Raw genomic sequence first — 10,076 nt, forward strand, 5'->3', positions numbered from 1 at the left:
ATTCAATCATTGAATCCTACTCAGAATACCACAGACAAGGTTAGACCTTCCGGATTCTCTTGAATGCCGCCATCAGTTCTAGCCTATACCACGAAGATTCCGGTTAAAGAATCCAAGAGATATTCACCCAATCGAAGGTAGAACGGAGGTGGTTGTCAGTCACACGTTCATAGGTGAGAATGATGATGAGTGTCACGGATCATCACATTCATCAAGTTGAAGAACAAGTGATATCTTAGAACAAGAACAAGCGGAATTGAATAGAAGAACAATAGTAATTGCATTAATACTCGAGGTACAGCAGAGCTCCACACCTTAATCTATGGTGTGTAGAAACTCCACCGTTGAAAATACATAAGAACAAGGTCTAGGCATGGCCGAATGGCCAGCCTCCCAATGATCTAAGAACTAGATGTCCAAAGATGATCAAAGGATCTAAAATAATCCCCAGATCCCAAGATGAAAAATACAATAGTAAAAGGTCCTACTTATAGAGAACTAGTAGCCTAGGGTGTACAGAGATGAGTAAATGACATAAAAATCCACTTCCGGGCCCACTTGGTGTGTGCTTGGGCTGAGCAATGAAGCATTTTCGTGTAGAGACTCTTCTTGGAGTTAAACGCCAGCTTTTATGCCAGTTTGGGCGTTTAACTCCCACTTTGGTGCCAGTTCCGGCGTTTAACGCTGGGATTTCTGAGGGTGACTTTGTACGCCGGTTTGGGCCATCAAATCTTGGGCAAAGTATGGACTATCATATATTGCTGGAAAGCCCAGGATGTCTACTTTCCAACGACATTGAGAGCGCGCCAATTGGGCTTCTGCAGCACAAGAAAATCCACTTCGAGTGCAGGGAGGTCAGAATCCAACAGCATCTGCAGTCCTTTTTAGTCTCTGAATCAGATTTTTGCTCAGGTCCCTCAATTTCAGCCAGAAAATACCTGAAATCATAGAAAAACACACAAACTCATAGTAAAGTCCAGAAAAGTGAATTTTAACTAAAAACTAATAAAAATATACTAAAAACTAACTAGATCATACTAAAAACATACTAAAAACAATGCCAAAAAGCGTACAAATTATCCGCTCATCAAGCTACAGGAGTTGAAGCGCCAAAAGCTCTCCCTCGAAGGATCAAATACCCCACAAGTTGAGGGAGCATCCTCTTCTCAAGATCAAGGTTGTTGAGTTCTAACTCTGTGATAATTTCTATCATTAAGAGTCTATTTTAGAGTAATTTAAAATTCTGTTTTCTATTACTATTAGTCTTATCTTATATCTATTTTTAAGTCTTGTTCTTAATTCATGATTAATAAAATTTAAGGTTCGTGTCTTAAAGCTATGAATGTCCTATGAATCCATCACCTCTCTTAAATGAAAAATGCTTTAATCACAAAAGAACAAGAAGTACAGGATTTCGAATTCATCTTTGAAACTAGTTGAATTAGTTTGATGTGGTGACAATACTTTTTGTTTTCTGAATGAATGCTTGAACAGTGCATATGTCTTTTGAATTTGTTGTTTTAAGAATGTTAAAATTGTTGGCTCTTGAAAGAATGATGGAAAAGGAGAAATGTTATTGAGGATCTGAAAAATCATCAAATTGATTCTTGAAGCAAGAAAAAGCAGTGAATACAAAAAAAAAGAAGAGAGAGAAAAAGAAAAATCTATAAAGTTGTGATCCAAGGAAAAAAAAGTGTGCTTAAGAACCCTGGACACCTCTGATTGGGGACTCTAGCAAAGCTGAATCACAATCTGAAAAGGTTCACCCAGTCATGTGTCTGTGGCATGTATGTATCCGGTGGTAATATTGGAAGACAGAGCGCTTTGGGCCACAACCAAGACTCATAAAGTAGCTATGTTCAAGAATCATCATACTTAACTTGGAGAATCAATAACACTATCTGAGTTCTGAGTTCTTATAGATGCCAATCATTCTAAACTTCAAAGGATAAAGTGAGATGCCAAAACTGTTCAGAAGCAAAAAGCTACTAGTCCCGCTCATCTTATTGGAGCTAAGTTTCTTTGATATTTTGGAGTCTATAGTATATTCTCTTCTTTTTATTCTATTCTGATTTTTAGTTGCTTGGGGACAAGCAACAATTTAAATTTGGTGTTATGATGAGCGGATAATTTATACGCTTTTTGGCATTGTTTTTAGTATGTTTTTAGTATATTTTAGTTAGCTTTTGTTATATTTTTATTAGTTTTTAGTTAAAATTCACTTTTCTGGGCTTTACTATGAGTTTGTGTGTTTTTCCGTGATTTCAGGTATTTTCTGGCTGAAATTGAGGGACCTGAGCAAAAATCTGATTCAGAGGTTGAAAAGGACTGCAGATGCTGTTGGATTCTGACTTCCCTGCACTTGAAGTAGATTTTCTGGAGCTACAGAAGCCCAATTGGCGCGCTCTCAATTGCGTTGGAAAGTAGACATCCTGGGCTTTCCAGCAATGTATAATAGTTTATACTTTGCCTGCGATTTGATGGCCCAAACCGGCGTTGCAAATCAGCTTCAGAATTTCCGGCGTTTAACGCTGGAACTGGCACAAAAATTGGAGTTAAACGCCCAAACTGGCATAAAAGCTGACGTTTAACTCCAGAAAAAGTCTCTACACATGAAAGCTTCAATGCTCAGCCCAAGCACACGCCAAGTGGACCCCGGAAGTGGATTTTTACGTCATTTACTCATTTCTGTATACCCTAGGTTACTAGTTCACTATTAATAGGACCTTTTGATATTGTATCTGTACCTCATGACACAATACATGTTTCATATTGTATCTTCTACGGCATGAGTCACGAAACCCCATGGTTGGGGGTGAGGAGCTCTGCTGTGTCTTGATGGATTAATGCAATTACTACTATTTTTTATTCAATCACGCTTGCTTCTATTCCAAGATATCACTTGTTCCTCAATTTGATGAATGTGATGATCCGTGACACTCATCATCATTCTCACCTATGAACGTGTGCCTGACAACCACCTCCATTCTACTTTAGATTGAGTGAATATCTCTTGGATTCCTTAATCAGAATCTTCGTGGTATAAGCTAGAATTGATGGCGGCATTCAAGAGAATCTGGAAGGTCTAAACCTTTTCTGTGGTATTCTGAGTAGGATTCAAGGATTGAATGACTGTGACGAGCTTCAAACTCGCGATTGTGGGACGTTAGTGACAGACGCAAAAGAATCACTGGATTCTATTCCGACATGATCGACAACCGACAGCTGAATAGCCGTGCTGTGACAGAGCGGGTTGAACATTTTCACTGAGAGGATGGGAGGTAGCCACTGACAACGGTGAAACCCTACATACAGCTTGCCATGGAAGAAGCCTTGCGTGCATGAAGAAGAAGACAGTAGGAAAGCAGAGATTCAGAAGATAGAGCATCTCCAAAACCTCAACCTGTTCTCCATTACTGCAAACAAGTACTTATTTCATGTTCTTTTACTTTTCACAGTCAACCCTGATAATTATTGATATCCTGACTAAGAGTTACAAGATAACCATAGCTTGCTTCAAGCCGACAATCTCCGTGGGATCGACCCTTACTCACGTAAGGTATTACTTGGACGACCCAGTGCACTTGCTGGTTAGTTGTGTGGAATTGCAAAAGTGTGATTGCAATTTCGTGCACCAGGTGTCTCCCACCTAGCACTTTTAGTTTAAGTCCTTAAGTTGGACATTTTGAGGAGCTCATTATCATGGTGGCTTATGTTTTTACTCATCCTTGAATCTCCAAGGATCTTTGCTTCTCAATTGGTTGACAGAATTTCAAACCATCTTCATCAAGCTTGGGCAAAGTTCTACCCAAGATATGAGTCCCCATAGTTGGTCTTCACATAGCGAATCGGGATCCCATATCTTGTTTTCGCACCCATCTTCGATTTGGTCTTCATACTCTTTATTTCCGGGTGGTTGACATATAGAATTCTCTTTAACATACCAAGCCTTCCGTCGAGACCCTCATAAAGTGGCATTCTTCCAATCATCGTTCCTATACTTTGAAGCTTTGACCTTAATGAGCCTAATTCCTAACTTGCAACCACTACACAACTCATTCTTGCCTTTAATTCCACAAAGAGCTCTAAGTTGTCCATCCGTTTCAATCAAACCATATTCAAGCGAGAAAGTAAAGCTTATGGATAAGAATTTTACCCACTTGAATGTTGTGTTGGATGGTGACTCGGGAAGGGAGACCTCCCCACACTTAGACAATGCAATGTCTACTTCTTTGTGCTCTTCTTTGTGTATCTCCACCTCTTTGCGAGCTTCCTCGATTTCAACCTTTCCCCTTTTATCACATGGCTTGGTGTTGTCTTCAAGAACTTTGATTTCTTGCCTAATGGGAGGTGATTCAATTTTGGATAGAAATTCATTGATGAATAAATCCATTTCTTGGTTAACCTCTTCATATTCTTCAATTTCGATATACACCATGCCAACATTTTCCTCTTGGTAGTTCTCTTTCTCATTGCTCACCAAGGGTATGGGAGGTTGTGCACATTCTTTTATAATTTCAACTTCATGTCCAATGGGAGAGGATTCCGTTGTAGAGAGAAATTCATCCATGATTGAATCCATCTCTTGATAAGCCTCTTCCAAGTCTCCAATGATGATATGCCTTGGAGGTTGCGCACCCTCTTCAACATCAATATCAAGCTTCTTGGAAGAGTTCTCCATGATGCTACATTCCCATGGACTTTCAACATCTCCTAAATCTTCAACCACTTCTTCCTTCTCTTCAATGATCATAGGCTTCTCCAATTGTTCCAACACAAAATTCGACTCCTCCTTCTCCACCGGATTTTCCAATTCCTCCTTCATGCTTTGCTCTTCTTTTAACCTTTCACATGTGGTCACGGAAGTACCTTGAGTATTCAAACATTGGTGGGCTAAAGTATGCACCACCTTGGTCAAGTTGGTCACAAACCCAAGTGTATCCCGCTTCATGGCTTCTTGTCCTTGAAGTAACAAAGTGAGAGGATCGTCTATTGGGGCTTGGGGTGGGTAGAAAGGTTCATCATTTTGGAGAGAGGTTTCATAATAGGAAGGTGGTTCCTCTTGGTAAGGTTGTGGAGATTGTGTGTATTGAGGTGGTTCTTGGGAGTAATCTTGATAGGGTTGTGGTGGTTCTAGGGGTTCTTGCTCATAATGGTCATAAGAGTATGGTGTGGGGGTTTGGTCATATGATGGATATGGATCATAGGGCGGTGTTTGGTAATGAAAGGCTTATGAGAATGGTTGAGGTTCATGTTGAGGATGAGATTCATAGGCATATGATGGTGGTTGTTAAGTGTCACAAAAATAGTCATCATAGCCGTTAAGTTGACATGCATTAGGATGGGAATTATACCTATAAGTATTCGGACATTGTTGCCAATAGGAATGATCAATTCCTTGTGGCTCCTCCCATCTTTGTTGGTTCCATCCATAATGAGTGTCATCATTGAGGTGCATATTTCCTACAACAAAATTAGAACCAAACTCATAGCCGAAGTGAGAATTCATAGTGGAAAAACAAAATAAAACTAACAAAAACTAGAAAAACAAGCAAAAGACAAGCTATTTACAATATTCACATATGTACAATAACCAATAACATAACACCATTGCAAGTCCCCGGCAACGGCGCCATTTTGATGATTGGATTTTTGACGGTTTAGAATTTCACAAATGAATTCTCGTTGCAAGTATAGTTTCTAAACCAATCAATATTCCTTTCATACAAAAAGTTGTTTGTCACTAGTACAAACCCCTAAAATTTATAAACCGAAGTATTCAAACCTCGGGTCGTTCTCCCTAGGACTTACAATAAAGTGCTTTGTTATTGGTTGTGAGTTATTTTGGGGTTTTGATAAAAAGCATGAAAGATAAATGGCAAGAAAGTAAACTAAGGCCTAAAACGGTCTTGGCAAGGGTTGGTGGTCAATGATCTCTATCCTAATCACTAACCACAATATGAGAATTGGCAAGGATTAATCTCATTAAATCATCCTCTAACTAGTAGTAAAGGAAAGTCAAATGAGCTATATCAATCCTAGTCCATAAGTCCTAACTCTCCACTAATTGGATTAATGAAGGCTAGAGTCAATGGATCCCAATCATCAATTACTTGGACATTAGTAACTCAAGAGGTCCTAAGTTACCTTTCCAAGCCAAGAGTATAAAATTCTACTCTAAAATCCAACCAAGCATTTCATCAAACACTTGGAGGGTAATGAAAGAGAGCATTTTTATTTGTAAGAATAAAAGGAATCAACAACTAACAATTACAAAGAATTAACAAAACAACAATCAACAACATCACAATGACATGAATTATCTCAAATTGCATTATTAAAAGAAAACAAAAGAACAAAAATATCTCAATTAAAAAACCTATAAACAAAATAAGAGAAATTACAACAAGAGGATAGGGATAGAAAGAAGAACCAAAGTGTAGTGATGCCAAGGCATCTTAGGCTAGTTTCACTAGCATTTTTCTGTTAGTTTTAGTTGTTTTATGCATTTTCTTGAGCTTAAAGTAACCAAGAATGGTTAAATGAACAACAAAGCAATGAATCATCCAAACAGTATGATTTTGATGCAAATTCCATGAGTTTTTAGTTATATTACTTGAATGCTAAGAATGGAAGATTTCTCATAAAATTTTGCAAGACTTTGATGCAGTTGTTGGGATGATTTCAGGGAAGAAGAGGCTAGCAAGGAAGCAACAAAATCAATAAAGGAAGCTTGAAGATCACATGTGGAGTTTAAGTTCCAGTTTAAGCTTAAACTGGAACTTAAACTGCCAAGCCATATAAAGCTGAAAGTGGCGTTTAAGCTCCAGTTTAAGCTTAAACGCCAGAATCATGAAAGCTGAGAAATGCTGAAACTGGCGTTTAACCTCTAGTTTAACCTTAAACTGGAAGTTAAACGCCAGAATGAGAATTGCACCAGGGAGCATTTCCACGTTTAAGCTCCAGTTTAACCTTAAACTGGAGCTTAAACGTGTTCGACCCAAATTATGCACCAGGAAGCCATTTCCACGTTTAAGCTCCAGTTTAAGCTTAAACTGGAGCTTAAACGTGTTCGACATTTCACACTCTTGGGCTACTTTCTTCATTTCCACGTTTAAGCTCCAGTTTAACCTTAAACTGGAGCTTAAACGTGTTCGACCACAATCTGCCTCCAGGGTTGCTTTCTCATTTCCACGTTTAAGCTTTAGTTTAACCTTAAACTGAAGCTTAAACGTGTTCGACCATTCCACACTCCGTAGTTGCTTTCTTCCATTTCCACGTTTAAGTTTCAGTTTAACCTTAAACTGAAGCTTAAACGTGCTTGAATTATACCACCTCCAGGAGTGTCCAACGTTTAAGTTGCAGTTTAAGCTTAAACTGCAACTTAAACGCCACTTTTTGAAAGGGTTTCTGGGCCAAAGATATTGCAGTTTAAGTTAGCATTTGAGCACAAATGTTGACTTAAACATACTCTGGTATGAAACCCAATTGAATATCATGGTTTATGGGATTGGGCCTGAAGAATTGATGAGTCTAGAATTTCAATTTGTTGAGTCATGTGTCATTACTTGATTATCACTAAGTTGGCTCAATGAATGTTACAGAATTGGATCAGCAGCCTCATCAGGATTATGGATCATAAACCCAAAGCAAAAGGAAATCAGGGAAAGGCCTCAAAGCCCAAGAAACACAACAGAAGCTCAATTTAGAAAGTGTATAAATAGGATAGAATTTACGTTAGTTAGCACTTCGGGACTTTTGGGACTTTTGGATCATTTTTTTAGCTTTGATACTATTTGTAATTGAATTCAGAGCTATGACTCACTAAACCCCCTTTCATTGGGTTAGGGAGCTCTATTGTAATTCAATGAATCAATAATAGTTTTAATCTTCTTCTTCAATCTTTTCTCTTGAATTTTGTTAGAAAGCTTCTCGATCTAATTCCATTGGTTAGTTGTCTTGGGAAAGAAACTATCCATAATTGGAATCCTTCGGAACCTTGGGAAAGGAATGGAGGATTCATGCTAGAGAAGCTTTCTCACAGTGAATTGGATTGGGGTTTGGATGGATATTGTGACATGTAATCCTACCAAATTGTGGTTCATGAAACTGTGTGGTATAATCAGTGATCGAGCATCATCTCTTCTTATGAACATTTAAACCAAGGGATTGGGAATTTGTTTGTTTTTAGAGAGAATTGGTGAACCAAGGGATTGGGATCCAATCATATAAGATTGCCAAGCAAAATTCAATGAATGCATTGGTTGAGGAAGGGATAAAAATGTTTTGGTTCGGAGATCTCAATATCTCTTGAAACCCAATGAATTCCCCATTTCTGACCTACCACTTTCTCTTTACATTCTGCAATTAAATTCATGCAATCACCCCTGTCCCTTTTTAATTTCAGCAATTTAGCTTCTCGCTCTTTAATTCATGCAATTTAAGATTCCGCAATTCTCATCTAAATCTTGATTCCGCTCAACTAGAACACACTTCTAATCCGAATTGCTCACTCAACCAATCCTTGTGGGATTCGACCTCACTCTATTGTGAGTTTTTACTTGACGATAACCGGTGCACTTGCCGGAAGGAATTTTTGCCGATCGTGCAATTTCCTAAAATCGTAGCTATCAAGTTTATGGCGCCGTTGCCGGGGATTGGTTTTCGATTGACAATTCTCAAATTGGAAGTTAACTAGATTGAGCATTTTTCTTGTTTTGTTAATTCAGTTTAAGTGACTTGTTGAATTTTAATTTCTGCACTCTGTTATTTGCTTTCTTTCTTTATGCCTTTAAATTCAAGCAACTAACTCACTGACCCACTAACTATTTGAATTAATTCCTCAACTGCTCTAACCATACTCTTCCATTAACCAAGAGTATTTCACTTGTTTGTTGCCTGTGCTGTGTTCTTGTATGACAGGTAGGAGAGGAGAGACATCAACTCCTCCATATACCGAACCAGAGAGGACCCTTCATAAACTTAGAAGGGAAGCAAGAGGGAAGAGAGTACTGAGAGAAGAAGAATCTGAAGGAGAATCTGAGGACAATTTTGAGGAAGCTCTAGATCTCAACATGGATAGAGAAGTTCACAACCATGAGAGAGCTGATGGAAACAATGCCATTCCCGAGAGGAGAGTTCTTGGTTCATACATAAACCCAACCTCTGGGAATTGTGGTAGCAGCATTCAGAAACCACCCATTCAGGCCAACAATTTTGAACTCAAACCACAGCTAATATCACTGGTGGAGGATCATTGTTCATTTGGTGGGAGTGCTAATGAAGATCCAAACCAACATCTCACAAAATTCCTGAGAATTTGCGACACTGTGAAGTCCAATGGAGTCCAGGAAGATGCCTATAAACTGCTCTTGTTCCCATTTTCACTTAGGGACAAGGCAGCTAAGTGGCTGGAATCATTCCCAAGGGGGAGCCTAACAACCTGGGATGAGGTGGAAAGCAAGTTTCTGGCACGTTTCTACCCCCCACAAAAGGTCAATAGGCTTCGATCTGAGGTTCAGACTTTTAGACAACAAGATGGTGAAACTCTCTACGAGGCATGGGAGAGGTTCAAGGATTTGACAAGGAAATGCCCACCAGACATGTTCCATGACTGGGTGCAATTGCATATTTTCTATGATGGACTTTCTTATGAATCAAGGAAGGCTGTAGACCATTCATCAGGAGGTTCATTGAACAGGAAAAAGACTGTGGAAGAAGCCATTGAAGTGATTGAGACAGTGGCTGAGAATGAGTACTACTATGCTTCAGAGAGACACAACACTAAGGAAGTCATGGAGCTGAACCATGTTGATACAATTCTAGCCCAAAACAAGGTGTTTGCCAAGCAACTAGCAGAGCTCACCAGGAAATTAAAAACAAATCAAGTGGCTGCAATACACACACAAGATCAAGAGGAAGTAAGCACTGAAGGAGGTGATTGGGAAGAGGCCAACTATGTGGGAAACCAACAAAGGCAACCATATGATCCACATTCCAACACTTACAACCCAGGCTGGAAAAACCACCCAAACTTTGGGTGGGGAAACCAGCAAACCCAACCACAAAACCACAAA

The 10,076-nt window shown here is 39.1% G+C and overlaps 1 non-coding gene across 1 annotated transcript; it reads right to left on the bottom strand.

Moving 5' to 3' along the window:
• Nucleotides 1–9,500: 9,500 nt before the first annotated feature.
• On the bottom strand, nt 9,501–9,604 carry LOC112717092 (small nucleolar RNA R71). Its single transcript, XR_003160573.1, has one exon. It is a non-coding gene; the product is annotated as a small nucleolar RNA R71 (small nucleolar RNA).
• Between the last annotated feature and the right edge of the window lie 472 nt (nt 9,605–10,076).

The sequence above is a fragment of the Arachis hypogaea genome, chromosome 1 (genome assembly GCF_003086295.3).
Source record: "Arachis hypogaea cultivar Tifrunner chromosome 1, arahy.Tifrunner.gnm2.J5K5, whole genome shotgun sequence".
NCBI classification, from domain to species: Eukaryota; Viridiplantae; Streptophyta; class Magnoliopsida; order Fabales; family Fabaceae; genus Arachis; species Arachis hypogaea.